Below are 25090 nucleotides of genomic sequence, written 5' to 3'. Positions count from 1 at the left end.
TGGTCTTTCCTTTCTCAACTGCCGTATGTAATGTTTCTTGCACCTGGAATCATTGTCTTCCCTTTTGCCTCACATGAAACTTCCTTCTAGACTACAAACCCAAACACATCCTACCTTTTTTATGAGACTTTCCTGATAATTCCAGCTGAAAGTGATCTGTTTCTCTTCCAGATTCTTTTAACACTTGTGGTTGGATTGTTAATTTGTCATTCACTGCTTACTGCCTTTCAGTAGATGAAGTTAGGTTCCTTTTATGATCCACATATTTAATGACATGAACCAACTGGGTCCATCCCCAAGCTAGTTACACTGCTGCCACAAAGGCTACAGTCAGTAGTCCAGGTTCATTATGCAGAGTCCTTCCTCCACAAAAAGGGCAAAAGCACACAAGCCAATTATATTTTCAGGTAAATTTGTGCATCTTAGCTCCAGCTTACCTTTTTGAATAGGATGACTATATCTTAATGGTATTTTTTTTTGTCTTGTTGTTGTTGTTGTTGTTATTTCTTGGGCCGCTCCCGCGGCATATGGAGGTTCCCAGGCTAGGGGTCGAATCGGAGCTGTAGCCACCGGCCTACGCCAGAGCCACAGCAACTCGGGATCCGAGCCGTGTCTGCAACCTACACCACAGCTCACGGCAACCCACTGAGCAAGGGCGGGGACCGAACCCGCAACCTCATGGTTCCTAGTCGGATTCGTTAACCACTGCGCTTCGACGGGAACTCCCATTTTATGATTTTGAAATTCTTTTTTAACATCTTCATGTTTGTCCTTTTGCTGTTCCTTGTTTTTATTGTCACTTTTACAATAGTTTTTCTTTTTTTCCTTTTAGATCTGTATACTGGCTTATTTAAATGATTGCTTTCCAATCGTGATTTCCTCCATCCTATTTCTTCTTACTTTGTTTTTAATTAGAGGAGCCCTTTCAGCATTTCTTATAGAATTAATTTAGTATTGCTGTACTCTTTTAGTTTTTGTTTGTTGGAGAAATTCTCTACTTCTCCTTCTATATTTAAATGATATTCTTGCTGGGTAGAGTATTCTAGACTGCAAATTTCTCCCTTTTAGAACTTTGAATATATCTTGCCACTCTCTTCTGGCCTTTAGTGTTTCTGTAGAGAAATGAGCTGATAAGCTTATGGGGGTTCCCTTATAATTAACTCTGTTTTTCTCTTGCTACCTTTAGAATCCTCTCTTTAACTTTTGCCTTTTTTATTATTACATGTCTTGATGTGGGCCTGTTTGGGTTCAACTTGTTTGGGGCCCTCTGTGCTTCCTATATCTTGATATCTGTTTCTTTTAGATTTGGAAAGTTTTCAGACATAATTTCTTCAAATATACTTTCAATCCCCTTTTCTTTTTCTTCTCCTTCTAGAATCATGCATAGATTGGCCTGGTATATAGTATCCCATAGGTCTTTTATAATGCTTTAATGTTTCTTCATTTGATTTTCTGTCTGCTGTCCCGATTGGGTAATTTCCATTATTCTATCTTCCAGGTCACTAATTCATCACTCTGTATTATTCATTCTGCTCTTCAGTGCCTTTAACTCAGCTTGCATCTCTGCAAATGAATTTTCTAATTTTTCTTGGCTCCTCCTTATATTTTTAGTTCCTTTCTAAAGTAATCTGCATTACTGTACAAATTCACTCTTAAGTCCTTCATATTTGCTCTTAATTCCTTCAGTATTTTTGCAGTTTCCTTTATGAACTGATGTCTGTTAGACTGCAAGATCTGTTTCATTATTTGCTCCTTCAGGTGAATTTTTCTGTTCTTTTAACTGGGGATGGTTCCTGAGCTTCTACATTTTGCTTATATTTTTCTTATTCTGCGAGTTTAGAGAAAATAACTACTGTAATTTTGGAGGGCTATTTATAAGTGAGAGCACTCCTGGATATTTCGTGAGGGCTTACTATTGATTTTTGGCATGAGAGCTGCTTGGTGTCTTTTTCTTCAGTGTGTGCAGGCTGTTATCCCCTTGATAGGGTTCAGTGTGTGCTTTCAGGGAGATGGAGGCAATGGGCAGGGCTAGTAGCCAGTGCCTGGTTAATGGCCCCTTGACAGTGGCAAGAACCCATGGGGAGGTGATGCAGGCTGCTCCCAGTTGCAGGGTCCTGGGATGTGGCAATGATCTTTCAGCAATTGTAGGCAGCACCGAGAGCATTTGGCAGTAGCAAAAGCAAGGTATGTGCATTCCCAGGGGTGTGAGAGCAATGATGGTTGGTGCTCAGTTGTAGGGCCCTCCTCTGTGCCAACCTCAGAGGTGACTGGGGCTGCAGGTGGTGCCTCTTCGAGGATCCTTTAGTGGTGCTGGTGTCTGAGATGACTGCTGTGCTTTGCCCCCGCTGCCTGTAGACCACACAAGAGGTGCCATGTCACGCTTAGCCTGTGCAAGAGGTGCCCTGCTGCCCTTACCCCATGCAAGAGATGCCCAGCCACCTGTAGCCTGTGCCAGAGGTGCCCTGTACTTTGAGAGTCTGTGCTTGCATAGGGAAAGATATTCCTGTGATGGTCTGCCCCTCCGCCTCTCGCCCTCCCCAACAGTGGCGGCTTGGTTTTCCTGTAGGGCCAGACTTCCTCCTGGGTTCCCTTAGCAGTGGCACTCCATTCCCCAGCCCATGCTGCACTGCTCCCTAGCCCCTTAGGCCATCTCCACACAGCCAACTTTAGTCCCCTCCCCTCAACTGACCTCTGGAGTCTGATTCTCAGTGCCCAGCCCCTGCTCAGGCGTCTCAGGCTGTGGTGTCTAGGGGACAGTAGTAACGATGGTCTGTGTAGCTCTTTCTCTGCTTTGTCCTCCTCAGTCCAGTTGCTGTGCTTTTCTCTGAGACTTTGAGGTCCCTCCATCTTGGCTGATTGCCCCTTGGTTAGGTGGCTTCCCAGGGTGTGGGTCCCTTTCCTCTTTCACAGCTCCCTCTCAGGAGTGCTAATCCTATCCTGATTCCTTTTCTCTCTTTCTCTCTTTTTTTTCCCCTTTTGTTCTACCCAATTATGTGGAGGGTTTCTTGTTCTTTTTGGAGATTTAAGGTCTTCTGCCAGTGTTCAGTAGATGTTCTGTACAAATCGTTCCACATGTAGATTTTGTGTGTGTGTGTCTTTTTAGGGCCACACTCGTGGCACATGGAAATTCCCAGGCTAGGGGTCAAGTCAGAGATATAGTTGCTGGCCTCTGCCATGGCCATAGCAACTCCAAATCTGAACCACACCTGTGACTTACGCCGTAGCTCATGGCAACACTGGATCCTTAACCCACTGAGCGAGGCCAGGGATTGAACCTGAGTCCTCACGGATACTAGTTGGGTTTGTTACCTCTGAGCCATGACAGGAACTCCTATTGATTTTTTTTTTTTTTTGATGTGTTTGTGGGAGAAGGTGAGTGTCACATCTTACTCCTCTGCCATCTTGATACCTTCTATCTATTTTTTTCTAATAAAGGATATTTCTTCCTAATATGAAGTATCTCCTTGAATCTTTATTATCAAACTAGAAGATAGATCATAAAGAGTTACGGTTAGAGCTGTATAACTAGTTGTGATTAGAAAATGATAATTTTCATTAGAGAAAAAAATGTAATTGTATGATGCTTACACCTGAATTAATAACCAAACATTTTAGAGTATTTATTGTATTGAAAGTTGAATTATGCTATTGACTCCAGTCTTCTTAGTGTGATATTCATGATCATCTAAAATCTGATCATAGCTTCATGCCTATTGCTACCCTCTATCGTCTGAATCCCCAGGCTCTACAGACTACCTCGCATTCCCTGAAGACTGTATCATTTCTCACTTGCATGCCTTGGCTGAACTCCCCTACCTTATCCTTGGGGTCACCCAGGTGGGTAAGGTCACCACCTTACCAACCCTGATTTCAGGGACATGCTGATCTTTCACTCCTTTGGTCTTTTCTGCATTATTCGTATCTATATTTAGCACTTATTCTGAGCTAAGTTAATTCTTCATATGTCTGTTTCCTTCACCAATGGAAAATTCTTCAAGGAAAATAGTGTGTCTAATTCATCTTTGTATTCCTACAGTACCCATCTTAGGTACTTAATAAAGATTTCCTAAAAGTTAAAAAAAAATAGGAAATACTCTGAGGTAAGTTTGTGATATGGCAAGAAGTGTACCAGAAACATTATCAGCATCTCCATCCACTCTAATTCTAAAATTGAAAAACAAGAACAAAAGCAACAATTACTGCACTTTGTTGAAATTGTGGAAGTTGTATTTTGTTTTAGAAAAAATTAATGTCTCTATTTACAAAGACATCTGTATAATTCCCATACATAATTTGGTTCCACTTATATAGTCTGTCTCAATGAGAAAAAATTAATGTACATCTGGAAAGCCTCATAAATGGTTCCTCTGCCGCTTGGCAAAGAAATTAAACCATACCAGAAGATGTAAATCCTATATTTTCTTGATGCAGAGTCTAGCCTTATTTCCCTTACCTTCTATGTCTGTAGAACATATATTTAAGACTAAATATTAAAATTTAATTAGCAAACTTAGTGCAATATTTGGGACTGTGAGTGTATGATATTTTATAAATTATTTAATATGTCTGAGGAAGTATATTAAGTAAACATTATGTCTGTAGTATCTTTGTACTTCCTGTGCTGCTTGGTTCATACTTTCTTCCTGCTGTTTCAGAGAAACAGTCGTATTTACTAAAAAGTAAAATATCTTTATTTGGTGTCATATTACCTGAATAAAACTGTATATCAAAGTTATTAATGGACAGGAACTAAAAGTGCTTCAAAACAAATTGGAAAATTTTTATTTCAATCACAACTGTAATGTCTATAGACTATAAAACTATATCATGTACCTGTTGCTGATGTCTCTTCTGATTCTTGGCTTATATATTTTTTGGATTTTAACTTGGCTGTATTTTCTGAAACTTGAAGCTTTTCATCATCTCTTTATGAGTTGCAGCACCATGCATCATTAACGAAAACAGTTGAGTAACCTCCTTCACTATTCTGAATTCAGCAGATGACAGACACTAGCCCCAATTATCCACCTAAGGCACAGAACGATGAAAATAGTATCTGATGACACAAAGAGGACTGATGTGAAAAAAAGAAAGAAAAAATAAAACAGAATTGTGTAAAGGAGAAATTGAATGTTAAAATAATGTGTTCAGGAGTTCCCGTTATGGCACAGCGGAAATGAATCTGACTAGATAAGATAAGATAAGATAAAATAAAATAGTGTTCACATATTGGAGAAAAGAACAGTATATAATCCAGGTAAACTATAAGGAATTACTGGTATTTAAAAAAAAGCTTAAATAAAAAGCAACTAGAAGTAAACTTTATGCTTTGACAAATCCACAACCAAGTAGTAAAGCTGTATTAACAAATGAAAATCATCTCCTGACTTTATTCATAAGCCATAAGGTGTGTGAGTTAGAGAAATTTGCTGATGGTGGAAATAGTCAAAGGTAGTTCAAGATACAACGGCTATCATGAAGAAGTATTGTTTATTATTCTCCCACTAATGGTATCTGTCATTATTTTGTGTAACACCTTCAAACTTTTATACTCTGTGCCCAGCATTTTCAATTTTACTCTATTAAAGTTTTAATATATTTTACTCATATCTTTTTTTTGTTTTAACTTTTACAAAGTATTTTGAGCCAATTTATAGAAATTCATGAGCACAGGGAATTATGATGATTATATTTCTATAGACAGAAGATAGGAGAGAGGAATGTTATAAGAGAGAAAGGACAAGGAAGCAGAGAGAATCTAGGATCAGATAAGAAGAGAGGAATTCTAGAAGTGTGGATAAGGTGAAGCAAGGGAAGGTGTCAGGATGAAAACAGTTTGCCATCCCTTCCTTCCTGTTTTATAAAACAAAGATTCTTTTCATGGCAGGACACATCAAAACACACTGACACTTGGAAGGGTGAAAGTCACAACTCTGTTCTAGCACCAAATGAGAGAAGGCTGCCAGGCAGAGCCATAAAAGCCGTTTTACCCTGAGACAGCAAACTGGATCTGTAGGGACAGCCTCTGTTCGGCTAACTGGTAGCTTTAGTTAGTTTTTGCTCCCTGAACACTGCTAATTTGCAATTTTTGTGTACCCCCAGGCACTGGGTCCTAGTTCTGATTCTTGGCCCCATGGAGATTAGGGCAAGTGCACTGTGGTTCAGAGTTAGCCCAATAAGGGCAGTAGTCAGGGTAAAAGCTTAACTGGCTGCTTCGGGAGGGGAAGTAATCAGACTACCCAGGGCCTCAAAACTGGGTCAAGACAGCGTAAAAACAAACAATCAAACTTCACTGTATTATACTTTCCAGTACAAGAAAGGGAAATATATATATTTGTGTGTGTGTGTATATATATATAACTGAAATGGGGTACACACACATAAAGAAAGAGCCATTTAAACTCTAAATATAAAGGAGGAAAAGAACAAAAAATAGTAGGTTATCTCCTGAACTGAAGATTCTTTATGAAGTTATTTTCTTTCTCAACCTTCAGGGTTATAACCACTCCGTTTCCTCACTCTTTCTCCCCAGGGCATTGGCTGTCAAATGGGGCAGCCCAATTAGGAGAGTATCATGTCTTGGCCCATAATCACCCATTACTCCTAATACCTTTAATTAAGATTTAAATTCACAATTTCGTAATGAACTGGATCTCTCGCTGAGTTCTATAAACAACTGGTAGTGAAACAATTAGAAACGACAGTTAATATTTCAACTTTTATTTCGTGATTCTCCAATATTTAAGGTGAGAGACCTTACAATCTAATGTGTTTGTGAGGAATAGGAATGGAGACAATAGAATATATAAGATTTGCTTTTATAAGACTCAGTTGTCTTTGGTCCCCCCTCTTACTGGGCTCCACTAACCTCACAACAGCTTTTCTTGGATATCCAATAGTCATCTCAAACTTAGGTAAAACTAGAGACCAAATTTCCACTCCACTCAAAACAAGATAAGACAAAGACAGCTTCTTCCTAAAATCTTTCCCATTTTAGTAAACTGCAGCTTTGCTTACACAAAAACAGTTGGGCTCCTCCTTGTCTCTTTCTCATGATGCCTAACCATCCATCAGTGATAAAATTTAAATCATGGGAGTTCCCGTTGTAATGCAGTGGAATTGAATCTGACTGGTATCCATGAGGTTGCAGGTTCAATCCCTGGCCTCGTTCAGTGGATGGGGGATCCAGCATTGCTGAGGGCTGTGGTGTAGATTGCAGATGTGACGCGTATCCTGTGTTGCTGTGGCTGTGGTATAGGCCAGCAGCTGTAGATTTAACTCCTAGCCTGGGAACTTCCATATGCTGCAAGTGTGGCCCTAGAAAGCAAAAATAAAAAAATAAATGATAATTAAAAATAAGAATCATAAGGAAATATGGATGATATATTGTAGACTAGGATTTGGTGCTCACATAATTTCATCTGTCTCATTACACAATGAATAAACTAGGGGAAAAGAGTATAAAGCAAAGAGAAGAGAATAACCATTCAAAAGGTATCCAGAATCCACTTCCTTACTCTAACTCCATTGCTGTCTCTCATCCTAGTCACTGTCACCTCTCACTGGATTATGTGATAGCCATTGAACAATTTTCCCTGCACATAATCAGTGTCTTCCTACAGTCTCCACCCAGGAGTCAGAGTGACAGCTTTACACTACAAATCTGAACATGGCACCTCTCTGCTCAAACTCTTAAGAGGAGGGTGCATTTTTACAAAGGTTTACAAGGCCCTATGGGATCTGGACACCACCATTCCACCCATTCCAATCTCTCTGACTTTGTCTCCTAATCCTACTTTACTTATCTCTGCCACAGGAGCTCTTTTGGTTTCTTGGAACATTTGATTTGTGGCATTTCCCTGCCTCAGTAACTTTGTACTCACTGTTTGTCTATAGTGGACCTAAGGATTCTGCATTGTACACTTACTTCCTTTGGCTTTATGCTCTGATGTCACTTTATTGGTGAGGCCTTCCATGACCTGTAACATCTGCCATCTCTCAACACTTTTTATCACCTTTACTCTCGTTTTATTTTTCTGCAGAGCCTATTTATTATCATCTGATAAATTATGTATTCATTTTCTTGGATTATTTAATTTTTTTTCTCACTTCAGTAAATGGTAATTTCTCTGAGGTTAGGGACTTTGCCTTGGAAATGACAAGGCATGCTTCATTTTATTAATTTATTGCCAGCAGAATAAATGGTACTTTAAAGGGAAAGATATTTCTAGAAAAAAGATTCTTCTTGATTTTCTGTTTAACATATGTGAAGAACTAAATATCCTATTAGATAATATGTAAAGGAACAGTGGCTACATTTGTTTTACAAGATTGATTGAACATTTATGTCTATCGTGTATTCAGGAGCAGCTTTTGGTGCACAAATGCTACCCTGTTACTGAAGGAGCATGTCAGAACCTCAGTCATATTTTATTTAATTGGAATACAGTGCAAACCTGTCTTACTTTCATTTTTTCTTCTTATTTTTGAGCTATGCATTTTTATTTTCATTCTAGCATCTTAATCTGCGTGGAATATGATGGATTTAGAATGTTGTGAGTTGTAAGGATTATGAGTGTTTAAATCAGCACCAGTGCTTCTTTTCACCTATTTCTTTTGTGATAGCCTTTTTTTTTTTTTTTTTTTTGTCTGCAGTCATGGCATGTGGAAGTTCCCAGGCCAGGGATCAAACCCCATACCACATTAGCAATCTGGGCTGCTGCAGTAGCCAGTGCTGGATACTTAATCTGCTGTACCACAAGGGAATTCCTGTGAGGGCTAATTTTATGTATCGATTTGACTGGCCACAGGGTGCCCAGATACTGTGTCAGACATTATTCTGGGTGTCACTGTGAGGATGTTTTTGGATGAGATTAACATTTAAAGTGGTAGAATGAATAAAGCAGATTGATCTCCCTGATGTGGGTGGGCCTCATCAAGTCATTTGAAGACTTTAATAGAATGAAAGGGCTGAGTAAGAGAGAATTCTTCCTGCCTGCCTGCCTGACACTGAACTGGAACATTCCCTTTTCCTGCCTTCAGATTCAAACTGAAGCCTTGGCTCTTCCTGGACCTTGATCCTACCAGTCTTCAGGCTAGAACCACATCTTCTGCTCTCCTGGGTCTACAGCTTGCCAACTCCCCTGGCAGACCTTGGGGATTTTTGGCATTCGTAGTTACATGAGCCAAGTCCATATAAGAAATATCTTTCATTCTCTGGCCTATACAGGCTGTTCAGACTACAGGAGATGATTAAAAAGATGCCTTCCTTGACTCTCATCTATCCTCTCCTATTGCTAAAGCCAAAAAAAGCTTATTTTATGTAGAGTTTGAAACCTTCTCTTAACTTTTCCTGCCCAGAAGCTTCTTCTCAATGTCTTCTGCTGTGTTCTTTGTGTGAGTTCCTTCTCACTGCTGTAAGGGATTTGACTTCATCCTACGTGATGTGGAACCTCAGGACCAGGGCCAGCTCATCCAGCTGAGTTAGGATACCTGACAGAAACAGTCTCTTCAGTTTGCTTCAACTTTTTTTTTTCAGAGTGTTTTATGATTACTTTTAAACATTTGAACATAAATTTATTTCCTGTGTAGACTCTTCCCCCTCCTTAAAAATAAAAAGGAAGGAGGGAAATGAACAGACTTTTGCATCAGTCAGACTCAGTCATGAGTTTGAATCCTACCTATGCTGTGTATTAGCTCATTTTTCCCATTACCCTATGATCCAGGCCTACAACTTCATCTTTATATAAAAATTAGAGGAGGTAGTAGAATGAATAATTAAATGAATGAACAAAATTATAGATGTCCAAAAGGATGTGAAATGGAATATCATCAAGTGGGGAGGAAAGAAAGATTCAGAGAGGGGATACATGATATTCTCTGATCATCTGTATTTTTAATGATGAGAATTTCCTAATCCCAGGGGATTATTATAGTAAGTCAATAAGATGATTCAGGTCCTCAATTAAGAATAAAATATCTAAACTTCATTTCACACTTGCTACATGTCAGACAGTAAACTAAATATTTTATATGTATTATTTTATATAACATGCAAGATTTATCCATGAGAGGGGCTATTTGTTAATCCCACTTCATAGATATGGAAATTTATAGTTAGGTTAATTGATTCACCTATGACTTTTAGCAGCTAAGTAAAGAAGCAATAATTTGACCTGGGTTTTGTCTGTCTCCAAATCTCGACTCTTAATTATAATTTTAACTGCAGTGACTATTATTAGTACAATTTAGTGTGTATTTCTTGGCAGTTTAGGTGGGAATACTGACTGGTGAAGTCTCTTTGCAGGTGGCTCTAGAGTCCAAGTGGCTGTGGTGATAGCAGTAGGATGGCAACATGTCCTTCTGCCAAGAAAAACCCCACAGACCCTGACCCCTTTCTGAATAGCTCCCTCCTTTTGAATTAGGTGTGTACCTTTCTTGGCATGTTTCCTGACCTATCTGGTACTAAAAGAGCCATTTGATGAGATGAGTTTAAGAGCTGTTTCTCTAAATGCTTTGTGTAAATCAGTAGTTGGCAGGGATTCCATATTTGTGAACTGTTACAGTTTCAATAATGGAAATTTCAGCAAGTTTCTCATCCTTCAACAAAATACAGATGGTTCCTGGCTTATGATGGTTCAACTTAAGATTTTTCCAATTTATGACGATGCCAGTGATATGCCTTCAGTAGAAACCAGACTTCAAATTTTGAATTTTTATCTTTTCTTATGCTAGCGATATGCAATATGTTATTCTCTTGTGATACTGGGCAGCCACAGCTCCCAGTCAGCCACACAATTGCGAGTGTAAACAATCCATGCGCTGACAACCATTCTATACCCAGACAACCATTCTGTTTTTCAATTCAATACAGTATTTGATAAATTCCAGGAGATATTCAATACTTTATTATAGAATAGGCTTTGTGTTAGATGATTTGTCCAACTGTGGGCTAATCTAAGTGTTCTGAGCACGTTTAAGGTAGACTAGGCTAAAATATGTTTAGTATATTAGCTACTATGTTTAGTAGGCTAGGTGTATTAAACATATTTTTGACTTAATGTTGTTTTCATCTTATGATGATGTATGTATTGGGATGTAACCCAGTAAGTGGAGGAAGTGTCAGTGGAGGAAGATCTGTAATCCTAAATTTATTATCATCAGGGTTAAAAATCAATGGATAACTCAACCAAAGCCTACCTGCAGGAGAGTCCCAAGAAGTGTGGCAGTAAATCTTCACTTGTAATATATATTTTTCTGTCCACAGTGGTGCAAAATTAACAGCTAATGCCACCTTTATAGAGGGATTTCCCTTTAGTTCCCTTTTAGTGGGCAGTCCTTCCTTCTGTCCCATCATCCAGAGAAATCTGCTTTTTCCCTTTCAGATATTCAGTGGTTTTATGGTTCATTTATTTATTCACTGAATCATTCAAACCCTTAGGTTTGGTACTGTTCTGAGGACTTGATAGGTAACTCGTTCCTGCTCCCTAGGGATTACAGTTTAGTTGGGGAGATAGATGCATAAGAAAACAATCATGATACTACATTGTAAATGAGATATAGAAGAAACTGGAAAAATTCTGAGAGCACTGGACACAGAGGCACAGCAACATTTCTGCCAGGGAGATCAAGAGAACCACAAAGAGGATGATGATTAAGCTGGTCCTAGAAGAATGAATCTGACTTCTTCAAAGGGAGAAAGTAAAAGGTAAAATCATTCAAGTCAGCATGAGCAAAGGCATGGAGGTGTGAGGGTGTACGATGGGATATCATGATGGACGTTACATCACGTCGTTTACAACTAAAAATAAACACATCTGTTTTGTACTTTATAATGAAACCATCTGGTCATTGATGCCCTAGTTGACTTAGTTTCTAAGTCAGATTTTTTTCAAACTGTGGGTTGTAAAATAAATTTAGGAATTCCCCATCAGCATTTTTCAACTGAATTGCATAGAAAAGATTAGTATAAAGCCAAATAGAAAAATAATAGTGTATTAACTGAGGAAGGTAAGTCTTGTTTTGTGAAACATGTTTTGGTTGTGTGTCTAAATACGTTTTTATGTGTCTATTCCATAGTGTATTTTTTATTGCGGGTCACATAAAACAAGTTGAAAGCCACTGAAGTAGTAATATTTTCTATTACTTTTCATTGCACTCATATTATATTGGTTATACTTAAACCTTGAGTCCAAATCAACCTTGGTTTTTAATGAAGTGACAAGTGACAGACTGACCTCATTTATAAGCCTGGCATACAAGCAAGCATCTGTTTTACTGAACTCTAGTTAGATTTTACCAGATGAAATGATTTTAACTTGGGAATGAAACCATCATTTATAATATTATTTTAATGTTATTTTTCTATTCCAAGTTCCAAACTACTAAATTAAAGACAATATATAAAAGTCTAACCAATTAGTAGTAAGCTTCCTAAGAGACTGACTTGTTCTATAATGATCATTTATTCATTCAACAATTATTTATTGAATAACTACTAATGCTTAATGGTGTTCTAGAGCTGGAGATGACTGGTGTAAAAGAAAGAAAAGGTTATAGAAATAAAAACATTTTCTCTTAGGGAGTTCCCATTGTGGTTCAGCGGGTTAAGAACCCAACTAGTATGCATGAGAATTCGTGTTTGATCTGTGGCCTTGCTCAGTGGGTTAAGGATCCGGCATTGTTACAAGGTGCAGCATAGGTTGCGGATGCGGCTCGAATCCCACGTTGCTGTGGCTGTGGCTTAAATATTCATATTAAATTTGAAATTTATGCAGTTAAGATGGTGTGATATTTTAATAAAAGATTTAGAAACAGATCATACCAATATTTGGAAAAATAAAAAAACACAATACCAACTTAGACAAGGAAAACCATAAAACAATATACACTGCATAAGATATTTAAAACTAGACAAGATAAATGGCATGTTTCATGAAATAATTTCAATCTGTCCCCTATGTAAACATTAGAAGACATATGCTCATATATAACACATATTTTGCAAAAATATGAGTCTTGCCCACTAGGGAATAGATATCTGTGCTACTGTTGTTTTATGCTTAGAAAGTTTAAAGTTCTCCATTGAGAGTAAAGCAATAGATATTGTTAAGTTGCATATCAAACTGAGAGTAAATCTTGAGCTTTTCCTGTGCAGTTTCTCCCATTTATTCTTTATAGTGTCATATATGAATAGTGATGGAAAATAATAGCATTGACCTTTTTATCCTTAACAGTATTTGTGATTTTCATACTAGGAGTTATAAAATACATTTTGTTTGTCTTATGACATTTAAAAATTTTTATTTGGGTAAAAATCAGTTGAAGGCCTATACCATGGGCCAAGATGTTAGCTAGGGAGGGAAGGATAAAGGTATTTTACATCACTGATAATTATTTTAATGCAGTGTAAATAAATGTTTTCATTTATTACATTGCTTCATATTTTTCTTCAACACCATTGCATGTCTTCATGCTGCTTTCTGTGTCATTATTTTTACTTGCTTCTAAAGCCATCACGCCATTTTTAAGTGCCCTTTTAAAGCTATTTAGGAATATAAGAATGTCTTGGTCACCTTTGGAAATTTATTTTACTTTTAACTCAGTGTCTTTTCCTGTAGTATTTAACTTAGTTCGAAATTCCCAGTAATCTCCATCATCTATTGAAAGTTTGCCCCACTTTTCAGAGTAAGTGAACATATATTATTTCCATGAGTAAGGGGCAGGGGAACGTGAGGGGAGGCTAACCTTAGGTGAGGAGAAAAGTAACTTTATTGCTCCTCTTAAACATATGTTCATTTTTTAACATTAAGAGAAAAGGCACAGTTCATATTCAAGATAATGCTAAAGGTTTAGAATGCCTGAAACACAGAATAACTCAATAATTCTCAATATTAAAGTCTTCAAAAGTGTGGAAACTTAAAAAAGAAAAGTAAACTATTGTCTACTTAAAAAAATATGCATAACCTAAAAGTTAAGAGTAGGTTTTAATTGGGGCAAAATGAAGACCTAAGTGCAGGAGGCAGCAACTCAAGGAACCCAGGAGGCAAAGCCAGGGGGAGCCAGAATATATAGGAGCTTTTGCAAGGGGCAGGTAGTAGGAACAGAAGATTACTGTTAATAAAATAAAACCAGATATCTCAAGTTAAGGAATTTAGCTCTGTTCTTTGTGTGGGAAGATGAAATGCAGAGGTCTGGGCTCACTGAAATCATTCCCTTGATATGCACCTCAGCTATATGGGGCCAGTATCCTGTATTTTCACATCCTGAGTTTCCTCAGAGTGTATGGTAGGGAGTGACTGCAGTCTGTTGATGCTAGATGGCAGGTATTCTCTGTTGTCATCCTCAGTTCCCTCAGGACTCACCTGCTCACCCACGAAGAGGTGGCTGCAAACGAGGGTAACTGTGACATTCTTTGTTTACTGATTTGGCAGGGAATATTTTATTTCTCACTATGTTTTCTTTAAATCTGCCTTGACTGTTTTATGCTATTTTGTTTTAAGATGTGTTTAGCTATTCTTCACCCCAATAGGTGAGGCATTCACTTCACATCAGGGAGGTTATGGTTGAGTCAGTTGCACTATGGTTTCCTAAAACAAATATGTTTAGGTTGAGATCAAGGCACAAAAATTCTTTTTTTTAAATTTTTTTTAATTAATGAGTTTTATTACATTTATAGGTGTACAACAATCATCACTACCAAATTTTATAGCATTTCCATCCCAAACCCTCAGTGCATTCCCCCACCCCCAGCCTGTCTCATTTGGAAACCATAAGTTTTTGAAAGTCTGTGAGTCAGTATCTGTTCTGCAACAGAACAGAAGTTCATTGTGTCCTTTTTTTAGATTCCACATGTAAGTGATAGCATTTGATGTTGGTGTCTCATTGTCTGACTGACTTCACTTAGCATGATAATTTCTAGGTCCATCCATGTTGCTAAAAACGCCATTACGTTATTTCATTCCTTTTAATGGCTGAGTAATATTCCATTGTGTATATGTACCACATCTTCTTGATCCACCCTTCTGTCGATTGACATTTAGGTTGTTTCCATGCTTTGGCTATTGCAAACAGTGCTGCAGTGAACATTGGGATGCATGTGTCTTTTTGAGTCATGGTTTTCTCTGGATAGATGCCCAGGAGTGGGATTGCTGGATCAAATGGTAGTTCTATGTTTAGTTTTCTGAGGCATCTCCATACTGTTTTACACAGTGGTTGCACCAATTTACAATCCCACAAACAGTGTAATAGGGTTCCTTTTTCTCCACACCCTCTCCAGCACTTATTGTTTGTAGAGTCTTTGATGATGGCCATTCTGGCTGGTGTAAAGTGGCACTCATATTGGTTTTGATTTGCATTTCTCTAATAATGAGTGATGTTGAACATCTTTTCATGTGTTTTTTGGCCATTTGTATGTCTTCTTTGGAGAATTGTCTGTTTAGATCTTCTGCCCATTTTTTGATGGGGTTGTTTGTTTTTTTGGTATTGACCTGTAGGAGGTGTTTATAAATTTTGAAGATTAATCCCTTGTCAGTGGATTCATTTGCAGATATTTCCTCCCATTCTGTGGGTTGTCTTTTAGTTTTGTTTAGGGTTTCCTTTGTTGTGCAGAAACTTTTAAGTTTAATTAAGTCCCATTTGTTTATTTTTGTTTACATTGTCATTACTCTTAAGAGGTGGGTCTGAGAAGATGTTGCTGTCGTTTATGTCATAGAGTGTTTGAAGGTATGAAAATTCTTGAACAAAAAGATTTTCTGACAAATTTTTATAAGTGAATGATTAGAATACATAAGTAGAAATATGATTTTCAAAAGCACAAAATAAAATCAAATTGAAATTGTTATAAACTCTGAGAAAATTTAAATGAAACATTACTTTGATGCCTCTTCAGAAATCTTTTGTATTACTTCTCTTTTGTCACCAAAAAAGGATTCAGCACAACTCTTAGATGCTAAGGGAGAAAATACTTATTTTGCCTAGTATTTTCCTTGTGGCTTTTGCTAAAGGACAGAGGATCTGATTATAATGCAGAATTTAAAAATGCCTAGAAGAAAAGGGCATGGGAGGGAAAAATTTGAATGATTCTGTTCTCCCAATGCCTCTGGAAGCCTCCTTATTTTCCCAAATTGGGCTTAACATTGTCCTTGTATCAACAAAAACATTGCCTTTATACTTCACCTTTTATAATATTAATGTTGAACACTGGGACAAGAATATATCTAGAAAAGAACAGAATATAAGATTTTGAAAATCCAAAAAAAAGATTTTGAAAATCCAGGTGTTAAATTTTTTGAACTCTTGTTATACACCCTGAAGATACTAAATTAACATTTATTGGCTGATGATGTTTTGATCATGAAAAATTATCAAAGATGTTTGATTTACATTTTGTAGGTTCAGAAACTCAATACTTTCTTGGGGCTCTAGGAATAGCCAGATCTATCTAGTTAAATTTTGAGAAATTTTATTGTCAGAATGATTTACTCAAATTCATCAGTAACCTTTTCTGGATGTTTTGTTGTTGTTTATGTTCGAAACCATACATCTCAGATCGGGACTGGAACCCACATGCTGGGACACTAACCCAGCCAAGACTCAGATTGGGACTCTAACCCACTGCTTTTTAAATTAAAACACACCTAGTCCCAGGACTTACTGAAGTTCAAGTTCTTTCTGTATCAGCACAGAAGGAATTCAGTGAGAGGCAAATTGATAGGTAAGAAGTAGATTTATTGAGAGATAGACAAATTGTGGGCCATCTCAGAAGGCCAGAGGCCCAAAAAATATGGGGTGGTTTTCATAGGCTGGGCAATTCATAGGCTAACAAGTGGGAGGATTATTCCAGCTATTTCTGGGAGGGGGCAGGGGTTTCCAGGAAGTGGGCCACCGACCACTTTTTGGCCTGTTATGGTTGGCCTCAGAACTGTCATGGCGCCTGTGGGCATGTCATTCAGTAAATGTATTACAATGAGCCTATAATAAAACTCAAGGTCCACTGGAAGTCAAATTATCCACCACCTAGGACCTAGTTGGTTCTAACCAGTTTTTGTTATATCCTTAAGGACTTGTCATTCTTTTAAGGGTTGTGCTCTGCTCCCTTCCCTCTTGTTTCATATCCAAGCAGTAAGACAGGTCTTTTTGTAATGCTCTTTCTCCTTAAAAATGAGGAATGGCTCCTTTCTCTTTTTTTCTGGGAAGCCAGAGAGAAGTATGGAGCTGACAATTACAACACCCAATTGAAATAAAATAAAAATCTTGGAGTTTAATACTGCCGAACTTTTCCATCTGTTTTCTCCCATCCTTCATTATCTGTATGCTACCACAACCAAAGAACTTAAGTAGTTTCTAGATGTTTTAGAGCAAATAACCATTTCCAGATGAAAGCAGTAATAAATACAAAATGCATTTTTTCAATTATATCTAAAATTACCCATATCACTTTGTTACTGTCCATCTACTGGTAGTTTCTAGTTTGGCAGGGGAGGCTGAGAGTGGGGGTGGTCCATTACTCACCATTTTAAACATGGTATCTAAGGAGGATGGGAGTACCTATGCCACTGCTGTCATTGGGATAGAGATGCATGTGAAACTGATGAAGCTGGAAATGACAACAACAAAAAATTGTGATCCTTTTCATCTACACTGGAGGAGGATGGTAACTTGAGGCGATTAGGGTGCTCAGCAAGTCACGTGTCTACTAGAGGGGAAGCAGACATTTGAACATCTGTCTGCTTCATGGGAAGACTTTTCATCTCAGAATACATGCCCTAATAAACAACAGTTGGAGAAAATTGTCTATGACATTCAACATAATGTCGAACTGAGGCTGAGAGAAGGAAGGGTGGAATTGTATTTCCTTTTGTAAAGCGAAAACAGCCGCGAGTACAGCCTCTTCTAAAACCTGATATTTAAAAGGAATTATAAGAAATCAAATTGTTCAATTTGGAACAAAGAGTGGCCGAAGTTACTGGAAAGCTCATGCCTCAGCGTCTGCAGAATCACTGGCCAGGAAAGCAAAACTTTTCCAACACCCAATTTTAATATTGTGCTAAAGCCATTGACTCTGTGAAAACCCTCGAGTTAAATATGATCTCCTCCCCAACCCATTCCCCCGCCCTTTCTCTCTTAGGTTAGTGTTTGGGGGACCAGAAGGGGGCTGGAGTTTGGCCCCAATCTCGGAATTGCTGCCAAGAGCTTGTAATACAATCTCTCCCCGTTTGAAGGGTAAATCAGTGTCAATTGCCTTTGCTGTCCACCAGAAAAAGTAAGCATTTTGCTTCCGCTCGGTCTGTGTGGACTGATGAAATGTAGGAAATCTGTTTCTGGCAGGGGAAAAAATCGTTTTCCCAAACAGCACCGAGAGGAGCCATCAGAGAAGTATGAAGAGGGGTAGCGCGGCTGTAGCTGTTGCCGCTGCCGCTGCCGCCGGACTGCTGGGGTGCAGAGAGTGGCTGCTGCAGGACCTAAGCCGGGAGGGGGCCGGGCCCGAGACGCTGCAGGAGCTGAGCCGGGAGTCCCGGCGCCCCTGAGAGCCGCCAGCAGCCCAGCTCCGGACGCGGGGGTGAGCAGGCGGGCGGGCCCAGTTCTCGGCCGCCGCGGCGTGCGCACTCTGCAGCCCGGCTTGCGGAGCCCCCAGCCTCTGCCGCAGGGGTGGCAGCGGGGAAAGAGGGATCGTTGCAAATAACCTCGGTGATGCGGTTGGGGAGGGTGAAGAGCCGCGGACGGCGGGACAAACTCTGGCGCTGGGTGGGTGCTCACTGCAGTGGGTGACTCTGATTCCCTGGAAGCAACCATGTGTTCCGCATCCCCATTGTGGAACAGCCCAAATGACCGCCGCAACGAAAAGCCCGCTGGGGTGGCTCAGCCAACCAGGGACAGAGTGAGGATTTCTAATTAGCACGATTGTAAATGCACACTTTTGCGTTCGTGTAGAAGGGTGTGCGTTGCCTTTTTTTTTTTTTTTTTTTTTTTTTTGAGGCGAGGGCAGCGGGGTTGTGGTGGCGGGGGGATGGTCTTAATGGATTGATCCTGAATGTTTTACTTGAGTCTAGGAGGCCGGGATGGAGGGAAAAAGCGCGATACATGTGATCAGGTGTGATGCTGTTTTCCACTGATGAGTTTGACAGAGTTGAGCTTTTTTTTTACGTGAATAAACAAATGCTAGCCTGTGGATCAACCCCCTTTGGGGAGATTTTTGCATAATATTGTTCTTTTCATCCAAAGAGCAAGCTTTTGGAATCTGAAATTGTTTGGGGAGCAGAGGAGCCAACTTGGCTTTGGAGGCATTAGTTCTTCTGGCAAAATTAATTTCTGTCAGCCTAGTCATGTAAATTGCCATTAGCCTAGCCCAGACTTCCGAAGTTTCCACTATCTTGAATTGAGAAGGAGCAAAAGCAGGAGTTAACAGATTTTGTGTTCTACCTTCCTGTACAATCGTGGTGTAGGTTATCCACTTTCCTCTGGTTAACCTTTTTAGAAATCGAAGTGTTTTCTGTCTCTCACCTTCTCCATCTTCATTCTCTTACTGTCAAGAGTTTGCAAAACTTTACTGTCCCTCTTGTAAACTTCTTTCTCTCCCCAAGAACCCTCTCCAACAAAGCTAGATTAACTGTGTATGGGAGATCTTATGCCAAGGAAATAAGATCTGCATGTGCACAGGAACACCCATTTGGCTTCCTAGTGTTAAATAAAGGCTCAGGCAGGTCGGAGGTGCCAGCCAGGCAGAGGAAGTCCACCTTTCCTCCCCACCTATCCCCTGAGGTTCACAGAGGCAAGGCTGAGAACAAGCCCTCCTGCTCACTGCCTCTTTTCCCCAACCTCTTAACAGTGTGGACACTGATTAACTCCAGCTGGGATCTGGTTTGCCCAGCCAGTCTTTGCAATCGATCAATGAGTCCCTTCTCAAGGAATGCTCCCGCCTAACTGTGGAAGAGGAGGTAGTGACTGTGGTGGTCCTCTCCAGCATGGGCTTCCTGATTCTCAGTGCCTAAGACAAGGTAAGGGACAGATGTCTGAGGTATAGGACAGGCAGGCTTTGCAATGCACATTGCAGCCTTCACACAGGGCTCCCTGAGTGGGCTCTGAAAGGAAGGGTAGCTTGCATTTCAGCCTCTCTGCTGCTAAACTTGGGGCTTCCTTTTTCATTTTAGTGCTAAACACTATACTTTTGTGTTGTGGGTTGTGCTTTCCTGGGAAATAAATACACAAGGCAAAATTTATTTCACCTGTTGCAGAAGGTCGTGTGATTGCCACTGAGTATTCCAGTATCTTGGTAAGAAAACTTACGTAAACGTACAAGTGTGGCAGAATGTCAGGTCTTATATTGATCCTAAGTATGTTATGCATAGTTGTAGAATTTTGCTTCAAGGCTGCAAGTTTGCTTTATAGACTTTTGGAGCCTTTGCAAGGCCAAACTTACCTTAGTTGAAACCAAATAATAAGGCTCTAAGAAATTGTTTGCAGAGGGAGTTGTTAAAACTGGAGTTGATGTTAAGGTTATTTTGGTATCTTTGTGGTTTTGATGTGATGACACAAAGAGATCCCCCTGTTTCTTTTAATTTCTTCTAAACAACTATCGAGATTTTCCACTCAGTACTTTCTGACTAGAGAAAAGAACTGGAGTAAAGGTAGAAAATCTCTCTTGTCAGAAAGAGTAATACGCTCATGTAATTTTCCCATCCTAAATGTTTTTCAGGGTCAAATCAATTGAGTTTTTGCTAATGCAGAGTCTTTCCTTATAGTAGACAACATATATATTCAACAGAATGTAGAACTCTGCTAGCTCTCAACTACGTTCAGTTACTTAAAACAGGAATCTTTTTATTGCGAACAACACAGATACATACACAAAACAAGATCTTCTCATGAATTAAGGTTTACGTAGATGAAATTTTGATGTGTCTTCAAATATTGTAATTAATTAGGACTTTCAGATGGTTTTTAAATTAAGTTATAAGTTTATCTGGTAGGGGGCCCCAAAACCTGAGCTAAATTGTTTGCAAGAATGGTTTAGTACAACTTAAAAAAAAAAAAACTTAAAAAATCTCAAATGTCATGAAAATATAAATATAAGAAATCAGTTCCCACTCAGCCTTAATTTTTTGGTCATGATTTGAAGAGGAATTATTGTTATAGGTATACCATCATTTGGTTCAAGACAGATCATCATGGGGCTGCAAGAGAAGAGATTCCTGGAAGACAGTGTTACACAGCGTTACTTGATTTTGGGCACCAGAAGGGCTAAGTAGGATGCTTTTAATGGCTCTGTGACTTGTTACTTTAGCCAAACTATCTTAGGCCTCCATTCTCTTATTAATAACCAGGAATTTGGCTGGTAAATCTTCTAAGATCCATTTGCATTTAAAGATTTTATTACGTAATTAGAAAAACTAATCACAAGTGCCATTTTGCCTTTACACTTGGTGCTTTTTCATTTTGGACAAGTCTCTGCTCCCCTTAGCCAGAAGTGAAGGTCCATTTCCAAGATCTAGAATTACCTTTTGGATTAAATTGTGGACTTGTATTTTCTATTTAGATCCTTAGGTTAAGATTTTGCATTTGTGACATTGTTTGAGAATACATAGCTTTGTAGAGATAATATTGGTCAGGTGGTATGAATCGCATGGGGTGGAGAACTCAGAATGGTTGAAAGAGCCATCTAGAGCCATCCTTGATTGTTAATTCGTTGAGTCTAGCTGAAAAGATGGCATTTTCTCCTTCCATATTTTGAGTGTTTGGCTTAAGGTGTTTTTATTTTTATTTTTAATTTTAAAAGACAGTGTTACTGGTTTATAAACTTTGTTTTCCTCATTGTTTCACACCCATAGCACACAAAACTGACTAGATAGCAGTGAGGTCAATGCTCTAAATCAGATCAAAGGTGACCTTTTGTGATAGGACCTTTGACTGGGTTTATTGGCACTCCGTTCTTATTTTATTTTTTTTTAAATAAATTTTATTGGTGTATAGGTGACTTGACAGTGTTGTGTTAATTTCAGGTGTAGAGCAAAGTGAATCAGCCATACATATTCATAAATACCCATTCTTCTTCAGATTCTTTCCACAAATAGGCCATCACAGAGTACTGAATAGATTTCCCAGAGCTATATAGTAGGTCCTTGTTATGGTTAATTTTGTATATGGTAGTGTATTAGCATTCCATTGTAAATGGTCACAGGTGTGTTTGTGTTGGGGGGAGGGGTGTAGTGACACCCTTTCACATTTATTTTAAGAAGTGTAGCATTCCTCTATCTTAATAGCTTATGAGTCTTTGATGGCAAAATGAAGTATAGTTTGTTACCATTTAAAGAAAAAAACACATGTAAACTACTCATCTTAGAGCTCAATGTTTCATCATCTTGGGGGCTTCATCCCTTTTATTATGAAGAAAACTTTGACTTTTCCATTATTTATGGTTTTATTTTATCAATACTTTGTTTCCATTTCTTACCCCATGTCCTTTGTCTTTTCTTAGTGATTTAGAATTCTACAAAATATTCCTATTTTTGTTATGTAATTGCTTTTCTTTTTTAAAATAAGTCAATGGAAGTTTTATTTTGGCTTATCTTCTAGGGTGATGATTTCAATTTAACTAGTAATTTGTTGAATATAAAATATATGCAAAATACTGACACAAATATTTAATCTTCACAAGTATATTTGAGATATTAGCCTCCATTGTACATACTGGAGAACTCAAGTACAAAGAGAAAAAAAGTCATATAACTAGAATAGAACAACTACTAAGTGATAGTGGAGCCAGTATTTGGCCGTAGGACTTCTGATTCCAGCTATAATATTCTATTAATCAGACTTGTTAGTGGCATCTCATATCAGATAGTAGAGGTATAATATTTATCACTTTATTTTTATTTTTCTTTATTTCCAGTTTATTTCTTATGCAATATTGCCATACATTATTTTATAACCTGTCAGCAGAGACCAGAAACCATCTTGGTCATAATTAAAGCACACCTCTAGGTGGCGAAAAAGAATACTTTTCCTTCAGAGTCAAAACTGTGATGTCTTCAATTGGGATTCTGGAGCAACAGACTAAACAGAGTCTTTAAACATGTGATATTTTACTTACGGAGTCATTAATTTTTTCTTCTTCCCCAGGGCTAGTTCAAGTCTCATCATATTCGTAATGGTTATTCCAGAATCACTTCTATGGAAAGAAAGAAAAAAAAATACACACATTTTTTGAAGAATTCTGTATTAAGTTTCTGCATGTTTTTCCCTTTAAGTTTTATTTTTATGGATTCCAAATCCTGAGGGTTGAGTTATCCATTTTTAGACCCATAAAGCTTAGAGAAGCCATGGTTTGGAGGAGACATAGAAGCATTTGTGTCCTTACTCCTTTTTTAAGAGTAATTGGCTTGGCTTATTAATTACCGAAGTTACTTATCAAGCTTTTAAAATGTTTAGATTATATGAATATTAATGGTGAACTCTTTAGTATAGAGATATGTTATATAAAAAAAGAAATTTTCTTTCTCCAAAACCTAATTTTTTTTCTTTAAGTCTAGTGTATCATTAATCATTTCATTTTCTGTCTTTAAAAGCTACCCTTGGAATCTCTTGTGGTTTTTGAAAACTTTTGAATGAATTCAGAAGATTGGAAATTACTTTTTTCTTTCATTTGTTCTTCATGATCTAATTCAATCCACTCAGATGGATTAAATATTTGTTGAAAATTATGAAAGGTTTATAATCCTGTAGTGATCTTTTTCTCTGGATAATATAAATTTCTTTGACCTTTGTCCACCCCAATTTAGTCATTTCATTTGGAAACTGCTTCAACATGGGGTAATTCTTTCACACTGCAAATTTTGATCCTGCTAGCTGTGTTCGTTTCCATTTTTCCTGTTCATGTCTCTGCCATATTTAAATCCAAGACTTCCATGTAGGGACTTTCAGCTAAACCATAGAGTCATGCCAAGTTTGATGATGACTTAAAATGTGAAAAAAGGATCAAATTTGGATGAATGTCGTTATTTTTTTCAAAAGGGACTTATGCAGAAGAGTCCCTATCTATCTTAGCAGCCTTAAATGTCTATGTATTTGGCCTGTGTTTAATCATTTAACTTCTGTTGCATGTTAACTGCCCACAAGACTTCTTTCTCCTACTTTTCCTCCTGGGAAAGTATAACACTGTTCGTTTTTTTTTTTTTTTCCCCCACTTTGTATATAACTTTTATACAGAAAGCAGCATGACAAACATCACTTAATTATTCTTATTATTTTTACTTAATGGTCATCTGTAAATATTAGAAGATAGTTTGAATTACATTTCTGGCAAAATGCAGGAAAGACTACATGAGAAATAAATGTGCTACTGTCAAGGAAAATAAAAACTTCACTGTTTAGAAGAAGTATTGAGGGGACAGATTGTGTCCCTTTGGCTCACTGAAACTGTTACATGCCATTAGGCTTACTGTAAACTATCCCTTGATGAATTCTTTGCTGGACAATGAGCTTAAGAACCTGAGGTGTCTTCTTGCTTTTACAAAGCAAAATAGGACTCTGATGCTCAAAGGGAAGTTGCAGAACACATAATGGGATGTAGGTAAAGTTACTCAACTACCACATCTCACTTTCGGGAAAGTAGTGGGAGAGATTGTGTCTTGAGAAGAAAGGCATTTTAGAGGTAACCCTTTTAAGATTTCAATTAGTTATTTAAATGTATGAATCATGTGCTTAAATGTGTTATTACTTAAATGTCTTTTTCTGAGGCTTGCTAGCCTATAGAAATCCTAACCAGCTCCTGGGAGATGTTTTATTTTCCTTGAATTGGACCTATTTTTTTTAAAGAACTAGGGCAAAAATGTTTTAGTTTTCTGGTTTAATCACAGGGCTTGGAGAAAACTTTAGGACTTATATGGATAATATCATGATTAACTACCAAAGAAAAGAGACATTTGTGATTTTCTGATCCCTATACAGACAGTTTAATAGCATATGACAGGGAGTATTAAAAAATATTCCAAGTTTTCACTAGCTATCACTTTAGATAACTGGAGAGAGATTTATAGAAAATATTTTCAAAAAAACTTAGTCTTTACTTTTCAAAGTGTACTTCAAAGCACACTTG

At 38.1% G+C, this 25090-nt stretch overlaps 1 protein-coding gene across 5 annotated transcripts in view; it reads left to right on the top strand.

The window, feature by feature from the left end:
• The window catches only part of GAS2 (growth arrest specific 2), a 167064-nt gene that overhangs the window by 11460 nt on the left and 130514 nt on the right, over window positions 1–25090 (top strand). Inside the window, exon 1 of one of the 5 annotated variants that reach the window (XM_047776126.1) lies at window positions 18156–18262. The exons of 2 other annotated variants lie outside the window; for them this stretch is intronic. The gene's annotated coding sequence lies outside the window, so the exon portion shown is untranslated. 2 more of the 5 variants (XM_047776129.1, XM_047776125.1) reach the window with 2 other exon arrangements.

Source organism: Phacochoerus africanus, chromosome 4 (assembly GCF_016906955.1).
Source record: "Phacochoerus africanus isolate WHEZ1 chromosome 4, ROS_Pafr_v1, whole genome shotgun sequence".
Classification (NCBI taxonomy): Eukaryota; Metazoa; Chordata; class Mammalia; order Artiodactyla; family Suidae; genus Phacochoerus; species Phacochoerus africanus.
The sequence above is the reverse complement of the archived record's forward strand: the minus strand, read 5'-3'. Positions and strand labels throughout refer to the sequence as shown.